Raw genomic sequence first — 22,827 nt, forward strand, 5'->3', positions numbered from 1 at the left:
TTCTTTCTTTCTTTCTTTCTTTCTTTCTTTCTTTCTTTCTTTCTTTCTTTCTTTCTTTTTGTATGTGTGTGTGACAGAAAGAGAGAGAGAGAGACAGTAAGAGGGACAGACAGGAACAGACAGGAAAGGAGAGAGATGAGAAGCATCAATTCTTTGTTGCAGCACTTTAGTTGTTCATTGACTGCTTTCTCATATGTGCCTTGACCAGGAGCTCCAGCAGAGTGAGTGATCCTTTGCTCAAGCCAGTGACCTTGGGCTTTAAGACAGCAACCTTTGGGCTCAAGCCAGTGACTGTGAAGTCATGTTTATGATCCCATGCTCAATCCAGCGACCCCAAGCTCAACCTGGTGAGCCCACACTCAAGCCAGCGACCTCAGAGTTTCGAACCCGGGTCCTCTGCATCCCAGTCCAATGCTCTATCCACTGCACCACCGCCTGGTCAGGCTGCATTATTTCTTTCACTTCTCAGAACTGTGTCAATTGATCTTGTAGATGAGGTAACAGAACCTACCTAGAGAAAACTCAACCAAAGCTACACACATGGAAGACTGTGGATCAGGGCTAGACCCAGTGTTCTCTTTACTAAGTCATTCTGCCTTTCAGAATTAAGGTCAGATCGAACAATAAGATCAGTTCTGATTTGGCATATGACAGGCTAGAGCTGGAAGCTACAACCCTCCTCCCCATGTTTAATCCAACTCCTACATTTGTAGACATTCAGTCAATGAACCTACTTAGAAAAAATGCAAATTATTTGACTATATACCTATAAATATTATCCCTGGAAAGAAAAGGAACATTTGGTAAATGTACAAAAAATATGAGGGAAATTTGCATGTTATACTTGTGTAGGGACCATGTTAATCTTCTCTGTATTGTTCCAATTTTAGTACACATGCTGGCAAGCAATCTCCAGAATATTTTTAAATGAATATACTGCAATGAAAAATACCAAAATATATCACATATAGTAAAGATAAGTATTGTTTTGTGAGGCTTTTGTTATATATATATATGTACACATCGTGGGTCATGATATAAAATTTGTTTCATACTGTTGATTGTGCTAACACATGTTGAAACGCGTCTGGTATTGTGGAAAGAGCGCGGGAAAGTGGGTTCAACTACTTGATTCTGGTCATTGCTCTGCCAACAACCACCTGGTGAGCTTGGCCAAGGGACTTATTTCCTTAGGGTGTCCATTTCCTTATCTTTAAAAGGAACTAGGTGTTTTGAGATCCCTTCCTTTAAGACTGAATTATTCTGGTGATTCTTTCATGGCATCGATGAAACAACAAAAGCCTTTCAAAGGAGGGAGATGGGTGGGGGGAGGGAGCAGGAGCAGAGAGAGAGCGGTGGGCCAGGTGCAGTCACCTGACTTTACCCCACAGCAGCTGCTGTCCCTGTGCTCATTCTTGTTGTTTGTCATCTTGCTGGATGCACCCCAAGATGCTGCTGCCACGAAGGTGTGAATGATGACCATGGTTAAATCCAAGTTGGAGCCTGTGGACAGCAGTGGAGGTGAGGACAGCCAAACACACACACCTGGTACTACGCTTGGCTAGGTGTTCAGAAGCAGTTCTTGATGACAAGCATTATAAATAGTCCAAGGAAAGGAGACCTAAACAGAACAAATTGAAAGTTAAGAACCATAGTCCTTCTATCATCTATGTGTCCTGAAGTAATAAAGACCTTCCTTAGAAAAAAAAAAAAGGACCGGGAGCGGTTTTAGAAAATATGCAATGTGAAATGCTTAATATAACTCTTTTTCTGGTGTAGACTGGTGCTTAGTTTTCTGTAAAGAATAGGGACCTGTTATCCCTTTTCACTCATTTGATGGATAAGATACAAAGTTAATTTCATGGTGGAGAAACACCCAAGAGATTGCTTGCTTTCTATTAACATAGAAGATGTTTTTGACTTGGGGTGGTGAACACACAATAAATATAAGATGATGTATTATAGAATTGTACACCTGAAACCTACCTAATTTTATTAACCACTGTCACCTCAATAAATTTAATAAAAAAGAAAAGAAGATATCTTTGACATTAGCACATAGGGTGTGTGTACATACACACACACACACACTCACACACGTGCGTGTGCGCACGCAAGCTAATAAATGCAGTAAATGCATAAATTATTTATTGGTCCTGTGACAGCATACAGTATGACAAGAAATGAGATGTATCCGTGTGATATGCATGCACGTGTAGAAACTGAGGGGGTATTTTTTTCCCCTAGGTTGAAACATAATGCCAGACAACATTCTGCCTTGGAAGAACAAAAGTACAGAGATGTTCCAACAATTGAAGGTGAGAGTTTTGCACAGTTGCTTATTATTCATTGCATTTGGAAATAGGGCACGGAGAAGATGGTCGCCTCCCCCAGCCTGGATCCCTAACACACTTCAGGTTAGCATCCCATGCTAGGTGAGATTTAACAAGATGTGTCTGTCGGCCTGCAAAAAACCCTGCTTGACAAGAGCTGTGTGTGTCAGGAAGATCAAAAGGGGGCTTGGTTGTTGTTGAACACTGTGTACTTTTAAAGAAATAAATGAATAATTTAAGTCATTTTAGTACTTGAGGAGGGCACTGAACTGACAGCTCTGGGTCCCAAGGCCTGACTGCTGCCCAGATGCATCATGGGTATAAACATGGAAGCCACCCCACCCAGTCCTACAGAGGAGCCTCTTCCAGTTACTCCATCTACTCTAGCTAGATTGAGGAGAAAGCACAGCCTGGCCGGATCCCATCATGAGCATGACCATAGGGGAGGCACTGCTGGACTGAGTGGGGACAAGATGCTCCCGCTAGTCTCTCCTGTTGTGTAGGGAACCGGAGAGATTTAAGACACACCACGACTGGAACTAAACCCGTGAGCTTGGTGTGGGATGTTGATGTAGCAACTTCTTCAGCTACTCTGTTTACTTCCAAATGACAAAACCAAACAAAAAATAACTCCAAAGTCCTAAAACCAGGAAAAAGAAAGGAAAAAGCCCTCCAGCCCGTACTAACCAAGGGGCCGTTATTTTTGGCTGTGGGCTGGGCTGGTGAGACTGCTTGGCTTGCCGTCACTGCGCACAGCCGTCTGACTGGAATTTTTGTGAGTCGGGAAAGGGATGGTTATATTTGGCTTCTGGAAGGGAAGTTGCTGAGGCAGAGGCAGCTTTGGGTCACAGGGTTTGAGCCCATGCCAACAGGAGGGAAGCAGCTCACCCACTGCCAGCTGAGGAAGCTGGTGGGACGAGCCAGCTGAACCCTTTGGCCGGGTCATCGGGGAGGTCTGCAGGGGAACACATCACGCCACTGCCAAAGAATCTGTTCCAGCCCAGTGAGACTCACGGCCTCTGGCCGGACAGGCCAGGAGGACCCGCCTGGGCTCTGCTTCATTGCCTGTAGAGCAGGATTCATTCCAGTCTGTTTTCCTTCATGTAGCCCACAACGCTCGGTCTAGGCTAGCTCGTGGGGCAATCCTGAAAGCTTCTGGACTTTCTTTATAGTTGTTAGTGTTCATGACTAGATCTTGAGCACTGTGGTTTACCTTTATCATCCACATTGTTTCTACACACAAAGGGCATTTTAAAAACCAAACACCAGGTTGCCCCTCACCCCCCTTGATGCTCTGCGTGATGTATAGATAAAATAAATTATTAAATCTTCAGTTGTGTTAGGAAAAGAATGACACTCAAGATAGAAAAACAAGATTATTGTTTATGAATATACCACTGAAATATGCATTTTGTAAGCCTCATTGATTTATTTCCAATTCGAGAGGCCACACAGACATACAAAATGGTTTATTAGATATTCATTATCCCTCCTTAGCTGCTTTTATTAGACGTGCCCATGGTGCCAATGGCAAGGCTGACGTTTTCAGGGGTTGAGTCAATGCTTGAATCTCATCAATTTCTTGTAGGCAGTTTTGGTTTAAGGTATTTTGATGATTTTATAGAAATGTTTTACCCCATTAAAAAGCTATAACTTAAGCTGTGGAGCAGGGCAAGCACACATTAGATGATAAATGGCTTTGTGTAAGAGATTTCAAATTTGTCAAATCTGCATTAAAGAACTATATTTGAAATTGGTTAGAAGGTTGGGTGAATTCTCCAGGTGAAAATGACATTTATTTTATGAATCCCTTCGAAACAATTCCCCCAGAGTTTTCATGTGAATAAATCACATCCACATTCAGCACTGCAGAAACAGCTAGCATGGTAGAGTTGGATTGGCTGCTTTTTGTTTCCTCTTTTTAGGGAAAAGGGCTCAACTTTCTCATCTGGAAAGGAAGTAAGGCTAGATAACCTGGAGGGGTGAATCTTTACACCTTCTCTTTCATTCACTTACGCATCCATCCACTCATTCATTCCACATTTCGTTATTGAGTAGATGTGAGCATGTTCTGGCACTGAAGAAACCGTAATGTACAAAACCCAGACCTGGTTCTCATGGACATGACATCCTAGCAGGAGACAGACAACAAACGAGAGTTTAATGAATTGATAAACACCCTAATGGCAGTAAAGGAGATTATCTGATGGTAAGTGTGGTTGCGCGGCTGGTCCCAAGCCTGTTTGAGAAAGGGTCATTTCAGCCTAGGAGGGCCACCTGAGCAAACATCTGGACGAGGAGCATTGCAGGAAGAGGGACCAGCCCAGGCCATGTTGTGGCAATGCAACAGTGTGGGTGAGGAAGAGAAAGGCCGAAGTGTTTTCTTTGTGGTTCTTATTCCCTAATCTCTAGAGCTGTAATTCTCTTCTGTACAAAAAATGGATGAGGCCCAGAGGGTAGTGGGAAGTGGGCAGAAGGTAGGAAACAAGAGGGCAGGGAACATGGTTGGGGTGGGGCAGTTGTGCTAAGATGGACTAGGCTACCTGTAGTAATGAATAAGCCCACATCTCAGTGGCTTAACCAAGCATACGTTTCTTTCCTGTCCACGTCATGGTCTGGTGCAGGTCTGATGGCTCCTCTCTAAGCAAGGGAGAAGATTCTTGCCAGCACGTGTCTCCATCACTTGTGGCCCTTTATTTTCAGCCTTATGAATTGGGAGGGAAGAATGAGTGAAAGGCTGGATTGAATGTTTTAGGGGCCAGGGCTATTCTGGCTGCTTGACTAGAATCCAGGTCCATGATTCTAACTGCAAGGGAAGCTGAGAAACACTGTCTTTCTCCTTTGTGCCCATGGAGGGGTAGCTGAATTGATGAGCGTTGAGCCAGTCTTGGCCACAAGACAGGAAGGGGGAAAAGAGGGAATCCTCTTACTCTCCCTCTATCCTTTAAGACATGTTCCATCTTGGCCAGGGGTGATGGCAAAGGGACTGGGATGGAGAGGGAGTGTCTCACAGTGATGACTTCTCATTATCCCACCACAAAATACACAGGCAAGAAATGGGGAGGAAGCCCTGGAAGAAAACTTGCCCGGCCAACTTCCCTACCCCCACTTTAGGTGCAAACTAAGTCACATTTTACTGCTCGTGATGGATCTGGAGGAGAAGCCAGGTTTGATGCTAGAGACCCCTACCTCCTACTGCCTGACCTTCACGGCTCCTTCCATATGCATTAACCCCACGTGTGGGGCAGCTCTATTAGGCTTGCTCTTGGGGTCACCAGCTGAAAGCACTCTGCCTGATTGGTGTGTGAGTGTGTGGCTGTGCCACCTGTATATGGCCTATATAAGGCTATGGGTGCTTGCACTTGAGAGAGATGGGGGATTGCAGATGCATGGATTGCTTGCCTGCCACTGTGAGGGACCATTTTGCTGTTAGTTTGCCTGAGAGGTGGTTTCCCCTGCCTGTGTGTTTGTCCGCCATTGTGAGACTTTATTTAAACGGAATGGCTTAACACTTGCCGGCTCTGCAGTTTCTCTACCATCTGCTTGAATCCAATATGAATCTGCCTGGCTGGCCTTGGCCACTGGCATTACGCCTAACTTCTTAAAACTTCCCATCCAAACAGAGAACAGACTTTATCCCCTGTGTTCCTGCCATTCTTCTCCTGCAATGCCTGGACCCTCCTCGCCACCCAATCCTACCAGTGTGGAACCTTTTTATCTTTGTGGAGCCTTCTCACATCTCCATGGAGGGCAGTCACAAAGAGGCCATATGTCTCTCCCATTCAACCTTCAGATCTACTCAGGTGAGTCCTGTCTCCCACCCTCCAGAAACGCCTCATACGGATCCCTTGCTTTCTGTATCACTTCCAACTATTCAAACAGCCTCAATTTTGAAAATGAGATTTATTTTCATGCATTAAAAGTCCAGGCCAGTCTAAAACTTCAGGCTCACCTCCAAATCAAAGTTATTTACCTAAGCTTAAGCTTAGGGATGGGCAGTTGGGAAGGATGGGTTGATCTGTAATTTTTTCCTCTTTTTACCTCATCTCCCTTGTGACTCTTTCAGGGTCCAGGTTGGTATTGGTGAGGTTAGTGGAAGAAAAACAAAAATACATCTCATATCGAGATTCCCTCCAGGCTAATGCGGGAGGCCACACAATGCCCCCTTTTTTTTTCTGGCAAGGACCACCAGGTGTTTTCTCATGAAGCACATTTTTGGGTATTTTTAAGAACTATCTGTTATACTGGTGGCCAAGACCAGGCAGGTTCACATTGGATTCTGGCAGATTGTGGAGGAACTGTGGAGCTGAAAAGCATTGGGCCATTACCCATCTGTTGGAGGCTTGCAGAGCCAGGTGAGTGAATAAACAAAGGAAAACCACTTTTTACAGTGGAGGGCAAGGGATCAGGAAAACCGTCCCTCATGGTGGCAGCTGAGGGAATCAGGGAACCACACCTCACAGTGGTGGGAGAGCCATCTGGGAGAATCGCCACAGAGGGAAAGCACCCATAGCTTTTCATAGAGACTCACACATGGCTTTATGCCACATGCTTATGCACTAATTGTGCAAGTGCTTGCAGCTGTGAAACCAGTGAGCAAGCCTAACACAGCTGTTTTCCCCATACCTTCTCTCACTTGTTGCATAAAACTCACACACCCTCCCCCTTACTCTGCTCCAGTTACATTGGTTTTCTTTCCACTTCTCAATAGTGACATGTTCCTTCTTGCCTTAGAGCAGTGGTTCTCAACCTTTCTAATGCCGTGACTCCGCAATACAGTTCCTCATGTTGTGGTGACCCCAAACCAAAAAATAATTTTGGTGGCTACTTCATAACTGTAATTTTGCTACAGGTATGATTCGGAATGTAAATACCTGATATGCATTATGTATTTTCCGATGGCTTTAGGTGACCCTGCCGGGGTCGCGACCCACAGGTTGAGAACCACTGCCTTAGAGCCTTTGCCATTTCATTTCCATTGCTTGGAACCCACCCTCCCTAGCCCCTTGCCTAGCTAACTCTTAGTCATCCTTTAATCTCAACTCAAGCATCAGTTCTTGGGAGAAGCCTACCCTGAACTCTTAGCACAGGGCAGGCCCCAGTCATGCACTTCGCAGTCCTGGAATGGAGACATTAATTGTGCAAATGGCTGTTAACATCTGTCTTTCCTATTAGAATGTGGATTCCAAGATGGCTCGAAAAATAGGTCTTTGTAGAAAGACAGACTAAACCAGTGGTAGTCAACCTGGTCCCTACCGCCCACTAGTGGGTGTTCCAGCTTTCATGGTGGGTGATAGCAGAGCAACCAAAGTATAAATAAAAAGATAGATTTAACTATAGAAAGTTGTTTTCTAAAGATTTATTCTGCCAAACTTAGCGAAAATCTGACACAAAGTACTTGGTAAATAATTATTATTATATGCTTTAACTTGCTGTAACTCTGCTTTATAAATTTTATAAAGTAAAGTTACTTCCCTACTTTATAAATCACCATTAATGTGGAACTGGTGGGCAGTTAGAAAATCTTACTACTAACAGAGATACAAAAGTGGGTGGTAGGTATAAAAAGGTTGACTACCCCTGGACTAAATGGATTTTTCCAATAAGCTCATGAAAACTTTGGAATGCCAAACAAATGGTAGGTACTCAGTAAATATTTCTGGAACTGACATAAAATTGAAGGGAGGGGCCATGCTTATTAATCCTAAATTCACTCATAGTAGGATATCAGTAAATGTCTGTTACTTCAGTGTTTTGAACAACCTCTTCAGAGGTAACTCAACTAGTAGAGAATTGGTTGGGATGCAGTTCTGACCCATGCCATGTGGATGTTCCTCAAAGTCAGCAGAAGACTTTCTGTTCTCTTTGCTGAACCAGGCCTCTCATCTGTTGACTTCATATTCCCTAGTCTGGGAGAAGAATGACTAGGAAGGAGACATGGATAATGTAACCAGAGGGCCAAAAAATGACAACTTTTTTTTTTTGACAGAGACAGAGAGAGAGAGAGAGAGAGAGTCAGAGAGAGAGACAGATAGGAAGGGAGAGAGATGAGAAGCATCAATTCTTTTTTGCGGCACCTTAGATGTTCACTGATTACTTGCTCATATGTGCCTTGACCAAGGGGCTACAGCAGACCGAGTGACCCCTTGCTCAAGCCAGCGACCTTGGGCTTCAAGCCAGCGACCTTGGGCTTCAAGCCAGCGACCTTTGGTCTCAAGCCAGCGACCATGAGGTCATATCTATTGTATTATCCCACGCTCAAGCCAGTGATCCCATGCTCAAGCTGGATGAGCCTGTGCTCAAGCCGGTGACCTTGGGGTTTTGAACCTGGGTCCTTCATGTCCCAGTTCGATGCTCTATCCACTGCGCCACCACCTGGTCAGGTGACAACTTCTAGTAATTGGTCCCTTTAGTACACTTGTACCTTTGTCAGCCCAACCAAGCCAATTGTTGGTTTCCCCAAACAGGATCACCACATGGGCCTTCAACCTGACTTGCACGAAGTCTTGTTTTATTAGTCACAATTAGTTGCAGGTGCAAAGACTGAGGGCACAACCAACTATCTGGAATCACCTCACATATGAAATCAAACACTTGCATGCTCAGAATTAGGTTCAAGTAGCTAATTGCACCTGGAAGTAGGTAATTACGGGTGCAATTAGCTGCAAGTGCCATTTTTCACCTGAGACTAATTGCTCCCAAAGTAAGGAGATTGGGATTGGAAATTCAGCACTGAGTGGATTTGTGGTTAGTACAACCACCTGTGATTTTAATAGTCTTCCCCCTTCCGGCTTAGAGTGTGGTGGCCTCCCTTTGGTCTTTATGAACAGTGAGGTTGCTTAACTCCTTTTGTGTATTTGTTCTGTAGACTTCTCTTCTCAAGTTTGGTCTTCTTTCTTTGCCAAGACCCTCTTTCTTCAGGAGTTCTGGGTTTTTAAAGACATATATGCTCCTCTACTGTTCATTTGTACCTTGTACCTAAAACCCCTCAAAATATAAGAATTGGCCAATAACCTGGACAGCTTAGTCAGTGGTAACTTCCAATTAGGTCTCGAAAACAGTTGTTTGATGATTGTCATTTGAATGTAATGGATGAAGAGCTCTACTCTGCAGCCCAAGTGAGGAGGAGATCAACCACTTCATCAAACTACCCAAAAACCTGTCGTCACTGGCAGGTTCAACCACACACAGCTATTCCTAAGAGCTTTCTCCTGTATTAGTATAGGAGTACAATCAGGAAAACAGAAACCGCCATAGTTTATTTTTAAGATTATAAAATTAGCCCTGGCCAGATAGTTTGGTGAGTTAGAGCATTGTCCTGATAGGCAAAAGTTGCGGGTTCGATCCCTGGTCAGGGTACTTAGAGCAATGGTTCTCAACCTGTGGGTTGCGACCCCGGCGGGGGTTGAACGACCAAAACACAGGGGGCAACCCTCTTTCTTCAGGAGTTCTGGGTTTTTAAAGACATATATGCTCCTCTACTGTTCATTTGTACCTGTGCTTTGGTCATTCGACCCCCGCCGGGGTCGCGACCCACAGGTTGAGAACCAATGACTTAGAGGAACAGATTAATGTTTGTCTCTCTCTCCCTTTCTCTTTCAAATCAATAAATAAATTTTAGCCTGACCAGGCAGTGGCACAGGGGATAGAGCACTGGCCTGGGATACTGAAGTTCCAGGTTCCAAACCCTGAGGTAGCCTGATGTATGGTGGCACAGTAAATAAAGCATTAACCTGGAAACACTGAGGTCACCAGTTCAAAATCCTGGGCTTACCTGGTCAAGGCACATATGGGAGTTGGGAGTTGCTTCCTGCTTCTCCCCTCTTCTCTCTCTCTCTTTCTCTCTCCTCTCTCTAAAAATGAATAAATAAAATCTAAAAGAAAGAAAGAGAGAGAAAGAGAGAAAGAAAGAGAAAGAAAGAAAGAAAGAAAGAAGGAAGGAAAGGAAAGAGAAAGAAAGAAAGAAAGAAAGAAAGAAAGAAAGAAAGAAAGAAGGAAAGAAAGAGAAAGGAGGAAAGAAAGAAACCTTGAGGTCAAGCACGGGATCATAGACAGGACACCATGGTTGCTGGCTTGAGCCCAAAGGTCACTGGCTTGAAGCCTAAGGTCACTGGCTTAAGCAAGGGGTCACTTGCTCTGCTGGAGCCTTCCAGTCAAGGCGTGTATGAGAAAGCAATCAATGAACAACCAAAGTGACACAACTACAAGTTGATGCTTCTCATCTTCATGTCTGTCTGTCCCCTACCTTTGCTAACAAAAATAAATAAATAAAATTTAAAAAGATTAAAATTAAAGCACAATTGGAAAAAATCAATGAATTTAAATTCACAGTAAAACTAACCAAGGAAACTGACACTGTTAATACTACTCCAGAAAGTTTTTTCATTATTTAAACATTAGGTAAGGAGTTGATCACCACAGTTATTTTAACATAAAGAATTTAATAAAGGGAATTAATTAATCTGGTATTAGCAGACCGAATGGGCAAAGAAGGAACCCTGAGTATTGCAGAGATATTAACTGCAAGCAGCAGCTACCTTCCTAAGGGCCAGAAAAACGGAGACAAGAGGCTGGGTTATTAGCACAGAGAAGCTCGGAGGAGGGGCCCTGTTGAGCTGGAACACAGGCTACTGGTGAGGGCTGCTGCCTGGAGGAGGAAAAACATGCCTGCAGGGTGTGCCACTGAACCGGCGACTGTGTCCTTGGGTTGGATTGAACCAGAAGGGAGCTGCCTTGATACAAGGAGGGGAAGTGGTCGCTGGGGAAACATTCTGAAGGAGGCGGGGAAAGGCAAATCTGAGCCTCTGCAGAGTGTGGGCTTTCAAGAGTGACTTTCCTCTTGTGTCCACTATTTTCCTCTGGTGGCTTTATTCATGTTATCATGAAGAAAGTGTGTGCGTGCGTGTGTGTGTGTGTGTGTGTGTGTGTGTGTGCAGAGAGACAGAGACTATAATTGTCATAGTGAATGTAAGCCAGTGGTGGTCTTAAAATGGTGGTCTTGACAGGTGTCCACAACCAGGACAGCCCAGTCATCTGTAGCAGATTCCTTTCCTCACAGCTCACCTGAGGGAGGGGGGTCACTTATCCTCCTTTCTTCCTGCTACAGAATTCAGGGTCAGCTTTTCACTCCCCTGCTTAGTCATTCCGAGGTGGGATGGGATCCCACTTGCTAAGCCGATGGAGGCCAGAGCTGAATGCCAATTGGATGGGGCCGTGGACTCCTTTGAACTCCCTGTTGAAGCTGCTGTTTTTATCTTCTGCAGTGTGTCAAGCCCCCGGTAAGGAAGCAGGAGAGATGACGCTGCGAGCAATGGAGGAGGGGGAGGCCTGTGGCTTGGCCTGGGCACTGGCTCTGGAAGACACTGCTCCACAGCTGTGGGCCCTGAGGTCTGGGTCTACAGGAAGGCAGCATTTACTGGCCAGAGCACCAGCTCCTAATGGATTGCTTTGGCCAGCATTTCCACTTATCGCCACCCTACTTAGTGGTAACTTAGCTTCTTGAGATGGGACATAAATATTAGAAGTTGGGTCACCTACCAGTGGTTTGGGCTAAGAAAATATACTTTTTTTTTTTCCTGTCAGGAAAATAAATAAAACCACATGAAGGAAAATGCTGGAAATAGAAAAAAAAACAACAACAAAAAAAAACAACAGCTTTAAGAAATATGGCTAACCTACAATAGTACTAATAGCACTTGAGGGGGCCCTTCCCTGCCCCACCCTTATGCAAATCATTTGTTGGTTCATTCATTCATTCTTTCCATAAGTATTAGTTAAGTGCCTACTACTGCCAGCAACTGGCCATAGGACTCTGAGCAAGACAGATAAAAACTCTAGCTCCTAAGGAGCTTATATTCTGTGGGGAAGCTAGTCAAGAAATCTTCCACATATAATTTCTAACCCTGATTCACTTGTTAGTCTGTCTCATGAGTACTTCCCTTCTCATTGCATCATCTTTGTCATCTTTATACCCATTATTATGATGACTGCTTATATTTCCAAGTGAATGGATCAGAGTTTAACTATCCCATCACTATCAGGTATAAAATATTTCCTGTTTTCACAGTTTTACATAATGCTGTGGTAAATATATTGGTGTAGGAAGTTAAAATTTTTTTTTCCCATTGTGAGGGGTGGGGAAAGGAGAGCGAGCGAGAGCGAGAGAGGGAGAGAGAGAGAAGTATTGACTCGTTGTTACACTTAGTTCTTCCATTTAGCTGTGTGTTCGTAGGTCACTTCTCCTATGTGCCCTGATTGGGGATTGAACCCAAGACCTTGGTGCCCTGGGATGATGCTCTACCCATAGAGCCACCTGGCCAGGGCCAGGGTTTGGGTTTTAAAGTTGTATTTTGGCTATATCTTGTACAGTATCAGGCAGGACTCTTGGTTATAAACAACAGACCCCAAATGTGGGTAAGCAGAAAAGAAATGTGCTGGAAGGTTATCCACCCACTAGTTTACAGATGGACAGAGTGGAACCAAGTTCAGTAAAGCAGCAGGACCTCAGCATTGGGGCAGCAAGAGTCCACCCAGGTCCACCTCAGGCACAGCTGACTAGGACCCGGCAGCATCCCCTTCTCCTGGCCTCGGCGCCTGGTTTCTTGGCTACACAAACATCATGAGGAGTATCGGTCTTCCTTGAACCTTTGTCTCATGGCCCCCCTGTCCGAGAGAATCCAAGTTTATGGTGGGACATTTGGCCTGGTGGGCAGATCATCTGCCTGCTTCTCTGTTTCTAGCGAGGGAGTGGAGTTTCTCACTCACTAGTGGGAGGTGTTTTCTGTCTTGCTCCTTTATGCAAGACAGTATTGGATCCTGATTAGGAAAAAGAACAAATACCCACTACGAACACATCCTTTTACTTATTATGTGTAGGGAGATGGAGGGATACGTAGGTAAAAGCACTACTTGATTTTGCCTGCCAATGGAGGGCACAAACATTGTCCAACAGGGTTGGGATACCGCCCAGGGCATTTGGCACCACCAGAAGCCCAGGGCCGCTCAGCACCGAGATCATCTGGAGAATGGGGGTGAAATTCACACTGAGGAGCTCCATTTTATGCAGAAGGAAATGGGGCTTGGGAAGGATCTGTGACTTATCCCTGATCATACAGCCAGGAAAATGAGCTAAATATAGGTCTTCTGAAAGCCCTGAGGGTTAGAGGGTCATTTGGACTTGTACTGCTTCCCAGCACCGAGCTGGTGACTGGTATAAGGGGTGCCTGAAGCAATCCAGGCAAAGGTCCTCTCAACAAAGGGGCCTTTGTAACAAGCCTTTCTTTGTTTGGCTACCAGACTGTCCCCTGGAGTAATTAAAGCCTGTAGTCCCTTAGATATAAGGCTGGCTGACTCTACTTGACAGGAATAGAGCAATCTGAGCTAAGGATCCAATGCTGTGTTTGAAATGCCTGAGCCCGGGCAGCCTTACTCCCTAATACCTGGGCGCGAGCCACGGGGCTCTGCCTCTCCTTCCTGTTCTGTTTGTAGGACGACACCCACTGGTCCTGTGGGATGGTGTTCTGAAGATGCTCTCCTGGGCAGTGCCAGGCAAGAAGGCTGGCATGCAGCTCCTATTGTTGTGGCTGCATCTTCAGGACCTGCAGATGGACATCTGGCCTGCTGCTGCCCAGAGGAGAAAGGTCATAGCCTTCTGAGGGTCCTTAGGTATCAGGCAACGCATGCCTGCCTCTTTTCTGCCAGTGCCCAGGGCGCTCCTGTGGTGGTAAGTAGCTGTCCTCCTCGTCTAGGGAGGCATTCTCCCCGCGTTTCCCACGGGGTCTCAGGAACCAGTATTAAAATTGGCTCGTGGTTGTAGGCATCCTCTGCAAGTCTGTACCTTGATGTTAAAGATCTCTCATCTAGAAAAGACAAACTGGGCTCTTCTAGCACTAGAAAATTAGGCTTTCATCACACTTGTTTCACTGGGGACCTTGAGGGTCACCGGGCAGAAACGGGGTCTTTGTCCTCAAAGCACTTTTGTTGTCTCACAGGGAGGCTACCACTTGCAGGCGGGGAGAGGTGCTATCATTAGGAATAGCACCGGTTGTGGCCTTGCTCAGCGGCTACTCCGGTGCCGGAGACCTGTGCAGTGCCCGTCCCCTGACACTGGTGTGCTGCTCGTCTGCCTGGTAGACAGGGGAAATTCAGGGTTAGATGGAAGTGGGATTTTGGCCTTGGTAGTGTTAACATTTGCGGTTTCAAGTATTTATGCATGCCCTTGAGGACTTGTGCCATGATTTCCATTATGCTGAAGCCCACGTTTCCATCAGCCTCGGGTGGGTGAGTCACCTCACTACTGAGAACCCAGCACCAGTGTTTCAGCAGAGCTTTGGGCTCTCAGTTCCTCCTCACCAAAGGCAGTCCCCTGACTGCCTTTGCATCTTGACGCTTCGATGTTGCTGGGTCTGGGGAGCAAGGAGGGTCTCTAGCAGCAGCCTCTAGCGTGCCCTGGCGGCTCATGCTCACCATTCAGCACTTCCCCTCACGCCCCAGGTCTCTTTTGGTGTCCTCCAGCCCGGGATCAGGCTCGTTCAGGCTCAGCCGACCCAGGTGACCCAGGGGCCCTGGTGACCGCGGAGCAGCGGGAGCAGTCCTCCGGGCGGGTGCCCGTGGAGCGGGGCTGCAGCGTCTGCCAGGGATTTAAAACCAATAATAAAATCGACTATAAGTCAGTCTGCTTTTTATGATCCCCAAGATGGCAATTCTAAACAATGTCAGTGATAAAATGCTCCTTCCCCCAAATCTTTTGTTGGGTCCACATTCTAAACAATCGCTATGGCGACTTTTGCATTTTAATTGTATATGTTCGTATATTTATGTATGTGTGTATTTTATTACTTTTAATAAATATTCTATCCCACATGAAAGTTAATGAGGAGGACTCCCAGTAAGAAGAGCGCTAGAGGGTTCGCTCTGGCTTCAGGCACAGGGTGTGTCTCCAATCCTGTGGTGCAGGTGCGCGCTGGGCATTGGCATTCCGCGCTGTGTTTGAAAAGCCAATGAACAAAACTAGAGTTAATTCACTTCCGTTTATCTATGTGACGACTTGGCATTTTAATTTCTGTTTAAAATTTTGTAAATGCAAATTTTAGTTCATACATGAAGCATTTGACTGAATTCAACTAATATTTTTAAATAGAAATTTATTCCTTTTAAATGATTGTTTTAAAGTGAAAAAGCTAATGAGAATAATAAGTACTGAATCTTATATGATTAGCACTGAAAATAATTTCATATAGAGGAGGGTGTTTAAAAAATGATCCACTTTGGGCGTCAAATATGCTAGATTCACAAATGCCCATGCTGATTCAGACAGAAATCACTCTAGTAGCTGAAACAGGAGGGGATTAATTATTGGACATGAAATGACCCGAAAATACTCTGAAGCAGGCTCTCATCAGAGCTCCAGAGAGAATTCTGGCTTGCAAAATTACTGCAGCTCTGTGAGCTACCACTGAGGCAGGGTGTGCACCTACCTACTGCAGAGCCCACTGCCTCTGCCCCAGTCAGGGCCAGCCCCATAAAGGCCTCATGCCTGGCCTCTCGTCCCACCTATCCGGGCTTTAACTGAGGTCTCATCCAGTGCACCTGATTGGCGGACACTGATCTCATCTGGACCCCTACTTGCAAAGGAGGACAGGAGGCTTAGTTTTCACCTGGTGTCTGCAGTGTAGGATGGTGCCTGGAGAAGCCCAGAATAGAGGTTGAGCATGCCATGCCCAGCATTCTCCACATATGCCCCGCCAGGTCTCTCCGTGAACCTGTTTCTCGTCTCTGGAGGAGTAAGGACCTCCACTGTGTGACCGCCAGGCTCTGTTCCACGCTGGCTTCCAGGCTGAATGAAGGGTGAGCTCTGGAGTCCGGTGTTGCCTGCTGACCCATTGTTGTGAGGTGCCCTTTCCCCTCCCCTCCTCCACAGGGGCTTTCTCTGCCTGGGCTCTTCAGTGTGGCTCTCCCGGCTGCAAAATGAAGTGTTCTCTTTGTCTGCCCACGGACATCTCTGGGGCAGAGTGGCTCCCAGACACCCGCAGCTCTCCCTCTGTGCCGCCTCCCCTAAACTCCATCCCACTTAGGTACAGGTGTTTTCAGGCATCCTGATCGTTCTCTCATGGTAACTTCTTTCAGGGATTCTTCTCAATACACATTTGCAGATGAAGTGTGGCTCTTGTCCTTAACGAATTTTCACTATCGTTCTCAACATTAAAAATACTCTAATTTGCATCTATGCTAGGGCCCTGAAAACTCAGCCCTCCTGTCCCTTGTGGGGCCAGTGGGTGGCTGTGGTTGATGTTGGGACTGAGGTGTAAGGTTGCATGATGACTGCCTGGGGGGTGACACTACAAGGAGCAGCAGGATGGGACCTTGGCATGAAGTGCCAGGCGAGGTCCAGCCTTGCAGTGGAAGCTGGAACCCAGTGTCCACTCTGCGCCCCAGGGGGCAGGACCTGCCTGGCAGTCTCAAATGCCAGTGATGCTATGCGCACAAGGTCCGGAGGGAAGAGCCTGTGGCAATCCGCAACCAAAGGCTGATTTCTTTGTTGCGGGCTCTTAATAGCTGTGTGACCAGAGACTGTAACCTCTCGGAAGGAATGTTCCTTATGATGACGGTGTTCTTATTTTTGGGAAGCGGGACTGGGAAAGGAGATGGCCCAGAGGGAAACAGGAGTTGGGGCATTTGGGCTACTTCTTATGAAGAAGACTAGCAGCGGATTGCCGCTGGAGGAAGTCTCTGAGACGGCGTAGACTAGCAGCATGACGGCTGGCCAGAACACTCAGAAAGGTGCCCAAGCCCCGACGTGGACTGACGCTGGGGGGTCCTTCCCCAGGCTTCGGAAGCCTTTCCTCTTTCTGCTCGGCAGCTTCCTAGTGGCCTGAACTTCATTTTATTTCCAATAACAGAGCCAGAAAGCTTAACCGATTATAGTCACCTTCATCAAACACAGGAAGTCTCACTTCCTCATTTCTCACTTTTTCATATTTTGTTTTAAAATAAAAATGGCATATATTTAGATGTACAGTGTGTGATGATTTCACATACATACGCATAGTGAAATAATTACTACAGTCATTATGGAACATAGATTTTGAAAAAAAAAAAAATCCAGGCCTGACCTGTGGTGGCGCAGTGGGATAAAGCGTTGACCTGGAATGCTGAGGTCGCCTGTTCGATACCCTGGGCTTGCCTGGTCAAAGCACATATGGGAGTTGATGCTTCCTGCTCCTCCCCTTTCTCTCTCTCTCTCTCTCTCTCTCTCTCTGAAAATTGAATAAATAAAATCTTTAAAAAAAAATCCATGTTCTCGTCCCAGCATAGTTTCCCAGTATCCCGAAGGACGTGCCTGCTCCGTGTTTAGTACTATATAAAGAAAATGTATATGTTCACCTTATTAATATGTTTGTATGTATTCACATACATGTATATGCTTATGTATATGAACACTCACACATGCACACTTAGTTTTTGTTTATTTCTGGTTTCCATTTACCAGAATGACAAAGCATCCTGCTGATGCCTCCAACTAACTAGGAAGTCTCTCCAGGGGAGGACGTGGCCGAGATCAGGCTCTTCTCCAGAGATATAGCTAATTCCAACCAGCATGTTAAGATTCCAAAGTTAAGAGCACATTGTGAAATGTGCATTGATGTGACATGTCAAACAAAATGACCTGTGGGCTTGGGAGGTTGGTGTTTGTAGAAAGAGGCCAAAGTGTGCCTCTTAATCCTGATTTCTTTTGGGAATATTTCCTCCATTGAGTTCCTGACTCTGATTATGTTCTTGTGCCATCAAAATAGCTCTGGTTTCCTAGGCTGGACAGTCTTTTTTTCTCTATTTCCTTCCTTCCTTCCTTCCTTCCTTCCTTCCTTCCTTCCTTCCTTCCTTCCTTCCTTCCTTCCTCTTTTCCTCCCTCTTTTCCTCCCTCCCTCCCTCCCTTAACATTGTTTAATAAAAACAACTTGTTTTGTTTTCTTTTTTGATTGGCAACTGTTTGGGTTTTGAGCTGTAACTCTGAATGTGTGCACAGAATCCCATCCCATTAGGAGAAAAAGGATTGGATTTAAAGTCCTGCTGGCTGTGTACATTATTTAAGGCACAAGGACCTCAAATGTTCAACCAGAAAACCAATGTTCAGCATTCAGAGTTCGACCTCAAAAATGGCACGAACAATCCAATAGGTAAGCACAGAGTTCTTTCTTCATATCCATAATCTCAGGATATTACGAAGCCTTTAGCCTTAAGAAAATTTCAGTCGAGATTTGTGTTTAACATCAAGCTTATCTTTTGCTTGGTTTTAAATGTATAGTAGGGACTGGGTAAGCTGGGTAATAATAGAGGTTCTGAATTCTAATATAGGGTTTGTATCCCTAGCTCTTTTTTCCTGTCAATACATGATTTGGAAATGTCCCTACTGCATAGTATTGTAGCTGTTTTTTGGGGGATCTCGAGCCAAAGCATACTGTTTAGGGTATCCATCCATCTCCATATCTGGACTTCACTCAGGCCCTCCCTAAGCTCTTTCAATTTCTTTGGCTATGCACTTCAGTGAACTGCAAACAAACAGATCATTTTCCTGATGGTGATAAGGCAGTAATAGACTCGACTTCATTGCCTAGTGCCCTTCAGATATGCTTCCTACAAAACTCAGCAGAACAAATATAGTTACTGAATTTGTTTACTGGTACACAATGAAATAATAGCAAAATAACATAGTTACATGGTCATAATATAGTTAAATCATGCAGCAAGTTGCACACAATAGAAAATGCAGTTAGGCAGAGAGAATGAAATTAAGGGTTAGAGGTAAAAGAGAGGATGTTTCTTTAGATGTGATTTAAAATGAAAAGCAGACACTCTCGAAGGACATAGAAGGATGTCACCAGATGATGCCCGAGGAAGCAGCTTCTCTTGTCACTACAACAAGACTGGGTAAGGACAGTGGGAAGGGCATGTTCAATTGGCTGTATATCTTATATATCCCTTCTTTCTATTTTCATGGCAGTTATCTGGATTAAGTCCTTATTACCTCTTTTCTGGTCTTCACAATTGGTAAATAGATGATCTGATTTATCCCACAAAGCATTGTCAAATCAATTGTCCTTTAATACCACTCTAATTATATCATTCTTCTGTCCCACATCCTTTAGAGCTCCTTATTACTTGCTGAAGTAGAGTAGGTAGCAGTTTCTTAGTTTGGCCTTCAAGGCTTTGACACAGGCTTTGTTCTAGCCCTACTAAGCAAAGTATGTACCAGCACGTCAGCATCTCCCGGGAACTGGTAAGAAATGTACCACCTCAGGCTTACTGAGTAAGAATCTGCATTGTAAGGAAATCCTCTGGTGATCTACGTGCACAGAAAGTTTGAGAAGCACTGCTTTGGTCAAATCAAAATACTAACAAATATACTCCCTACTTTCCTATTTTGGTTTTTGCCTGTATTGTTAACTCTACATTTACTCCATCTTTGCCTATCCATTCATAGGATCTTTTTGTGATGATCTCAAATGTAACTTCCTCCAGGGAACCTTCCCCATTTATTCCGTAAGGCAGGCAAATCAACCTTCAGAATGCTGCCAAGCCCTTTATAAAATGATCTGCCCCTGCTGAAGGGACAGCTTTCTTTATGCCGCACAAGCTGGTCCTCTTGGCCAGAGAATTGGCCCATGGTTGGGTAACTGGCACTTGAGTAGCCTCCATGGTTGGTCAATAACCCAGAGTGTGGCCACATGAAATACGATTAGAGCCAATTCAATTCTCTCTCTTCTTTTTAGAAATTCAAACAAGGCAGTTAGCAGTGATTGCTAAAGTTAACATAAGAGATAGAGTCAAGATCACGAGTGGTAATGTGCAAATGATGTTTATGAGAAAACAGAAACTTTTAGTAAGACAAATCAGTAGAGACAGAAGGATGGAACAGACTAGCCGATATGGTAGAGATGTCTTAAGTGAAACAGAGATGGAGTGAATTCTGGTTCTCAGATCTGCCCAAGTTCCTGAAGACTTTTCCATGACAGGCATTGGGTTCTTATAATAACCCTCATGACTTGAGAAAACTTGCATTAAGTCTGTTCCTTGAAACTGAAATAGTCACTTTGGAACCCCCAAATAGATTTGCTGGCTCCATCTCTAGATTTCTCTTTGAGACTGTGTTACTCATTCTTTTTGGCTGTTTCTCAGCCTTGCGCTATAATACCTTTGATGCTATAAACACCAGCTATTAGCAACTTGTGAAAAGGTGTGTTCCTCTCATTTTTTGAGCATCTAGAAAGGTACATGCTAAAAGTAGTGGTAGAATTGACTCAAACTGAATTCAGGGAAGGAAAAGCATTATAGTTAAGAGATCTGGGAAGGAAGATGATATGGTGGGATTAAAATAATTTAAAAACTGGTTCTCTGCCCTAATGACCATTTTAAGTACAGAAAAACAATATACCAAAAGGTAGTTTATTATTTCATGCATTTAATACTTACATAAGAACAATAAAAGAGATACACAAAACTAGATTATGTTATAAGAGTTTAAAAATATTAATGAAAAAATATTAAATAATACCTGGCAAAAAACAATAAAACTGTTAAGATATTTTCATATTGCTTCTTGATTGGCATCCTCACTTGCAAATTCTTTTCACCTATGGACGAAATAAACATTACTCCGGTGCTTAGAATACGCTGTTGCACAGATGAACATTAAAAAAGAGTAAGAAATGTAAATTTGTGATTTTCACATTGACCAGCTGCCCAGGCTCCCAGTTTAGAGAGAACCCTGATTACAAGTGCCATTTTAACAACCAGTTCGCTGAACTCTACAATAAATTAGGTATTGGTTCTGCCGAACCCATGCGAACCAGCTGAATCCCACCACTGGATTTATCATTAAAAAGTGCAACTGAATTGAGAGTAGTCAGCATTTAGTTGAAGTCTTTGGTGTACTGTACCAACCAGGCCAAAGAGCCACAAGCTGTTCAGTGTTCATAGCAGCAAAGTTAGTAATTGCCATCTCTCAGGAATCTGATCTCAGCTGACACTATTTTATCAGTAAAATAACTTCTTGTAGTAGTGAGTTGAAGTACTGAACACATGTTTCCAGCTGGTCAGCAATCTTCCCTCTTAACCTTTAATCTGCTCTAGGCTGTTCCTACAGATCACAGGACAAATGATGTTTGGAGAATGATGAATCTCTGCAAATAGAAGGAGGCAGCTTCATCGCTTATACTTGGAGTGCTATCTCCCACTGAGGGTCAGGGTGGGTCTGTTATATGTGTGCATAGTGGTACATGCAAGGGAGCTTTGTGCACAAAGAGAAATGGTTTCTCTCTGTGTGTGTTTTAGTGTGGGAGATCAAGCTGAATCTGAAAAGTATCATTATGCTTGTTTGGAAGGAAGGCAGAGAGGCGGCCCTAATTTTACAAGTGATGAGACTATCCCCTCTCACTCCCTCTTAGAGAATATCACACTCCAAATCTGGAGGTTTCGTCTGCTTTTAAGATGGAAGCTTCTTCTTTAATGGCTTTGTGACTCACAGGACCCGGGTGATGGTTGCTTTTTCTGTGTGTAGAACTATAATCCTTCTCAATTATCAAAGACATAAATTACTATTATTTCCTTACCAGATCGAACATCTCACTTAAATATGTGAAAGAAAAATTGTTGGTTGTCTGGTGAATTTTCCTCTTGGAAAAACTGCCTATTCTTAATCTACAAGTTCAATGAAAGTTCAAAAGTTTATCAGTGCAAACTCTATATTCTAATAATTCATCAACCAGCTTGTACATCCACATTAGGAGGCTCTGGGTTGAGATGTTTTTGTCTTCTCTCCCATGTAAAAGTAATCAAACAGCACATTTCCTGGGCATATCACAAACACCTAGTGATCATAAGCAGAGCACAGATGGCATAAGAGCTTGGCTGACACACAGGCCCTCATGTCAATCACAGGAACAAATTGACTTCGATGGCCTAGCCATGATTCTCCTACCCCAGCAGAATTCCATTCAGTGCTGCTGTTTTGAGAATTCTGAGCAGACAGCATTTCTGAAAGAGTGTCATAGTCCAAAGTTATTGTAGAGGTAAACCTGATTACTGAAAAAATGGTGATTTAAATGTACTTCATACTTACCTTTACCACAGAAGGTCAATACCATTCTCCAGTTTTGAAAGAGCTCTCATCAATCTAAAATTTATCCTGATTTATGTCTGCTAATTAGGGAAAAGGAAATCCTAATTTGCATTTTTCTATGATGGTATGAAGTGCCATTAATACTTTTTTTCAACTGGGATTTGTTTTCTTACTCACTTTTTTCATTAATAATTTTCATTGACAATATTAAAGAGCTTACATCATGCTATCAATCTTTTCCTTATGAGGTATAGATACGCATGCTGGAGAATGATATAGGAAGAGGGGCTCCTATACTCAAATACTAGTATAAGCATTAACATCCTTGTGAGAGCCAGATAAGAAAGGACCTTCTTTGATACTATCCATTACTGTCCATTA

The 22,827-nt window shown here is 44.3% G+C and overlaps 1 pseudogene; it reads right to left on the reverse strand.

The window, feature by feature from the left end:
* Positions 1-814: 814 nt before the first annotated feature.
* On the reverse strand, positions 815-909 carry LOC136390299 (U6 spliceosomal RNA; annotated as a pseudogene).
* Positions 910-22,827: the final 21,918 nt, after the last annotated feature.

The sequence above is a fragment of the Saccopteryx leptura genome, chromosome 1 (assembly GCF_036850995.1).
Source record: "Saccopteryx leptura isolate mSacLep1 chromosome 1, mSacLep1_pri_phased_curated, whole genome shotgun sequence".
Lineage (NCBI taxonomy): Eukaryota > Metazoa > Chordata > Mammalia > Chiroptera > Emballonuridae > Saccopteryx > Saccopteryx leptura.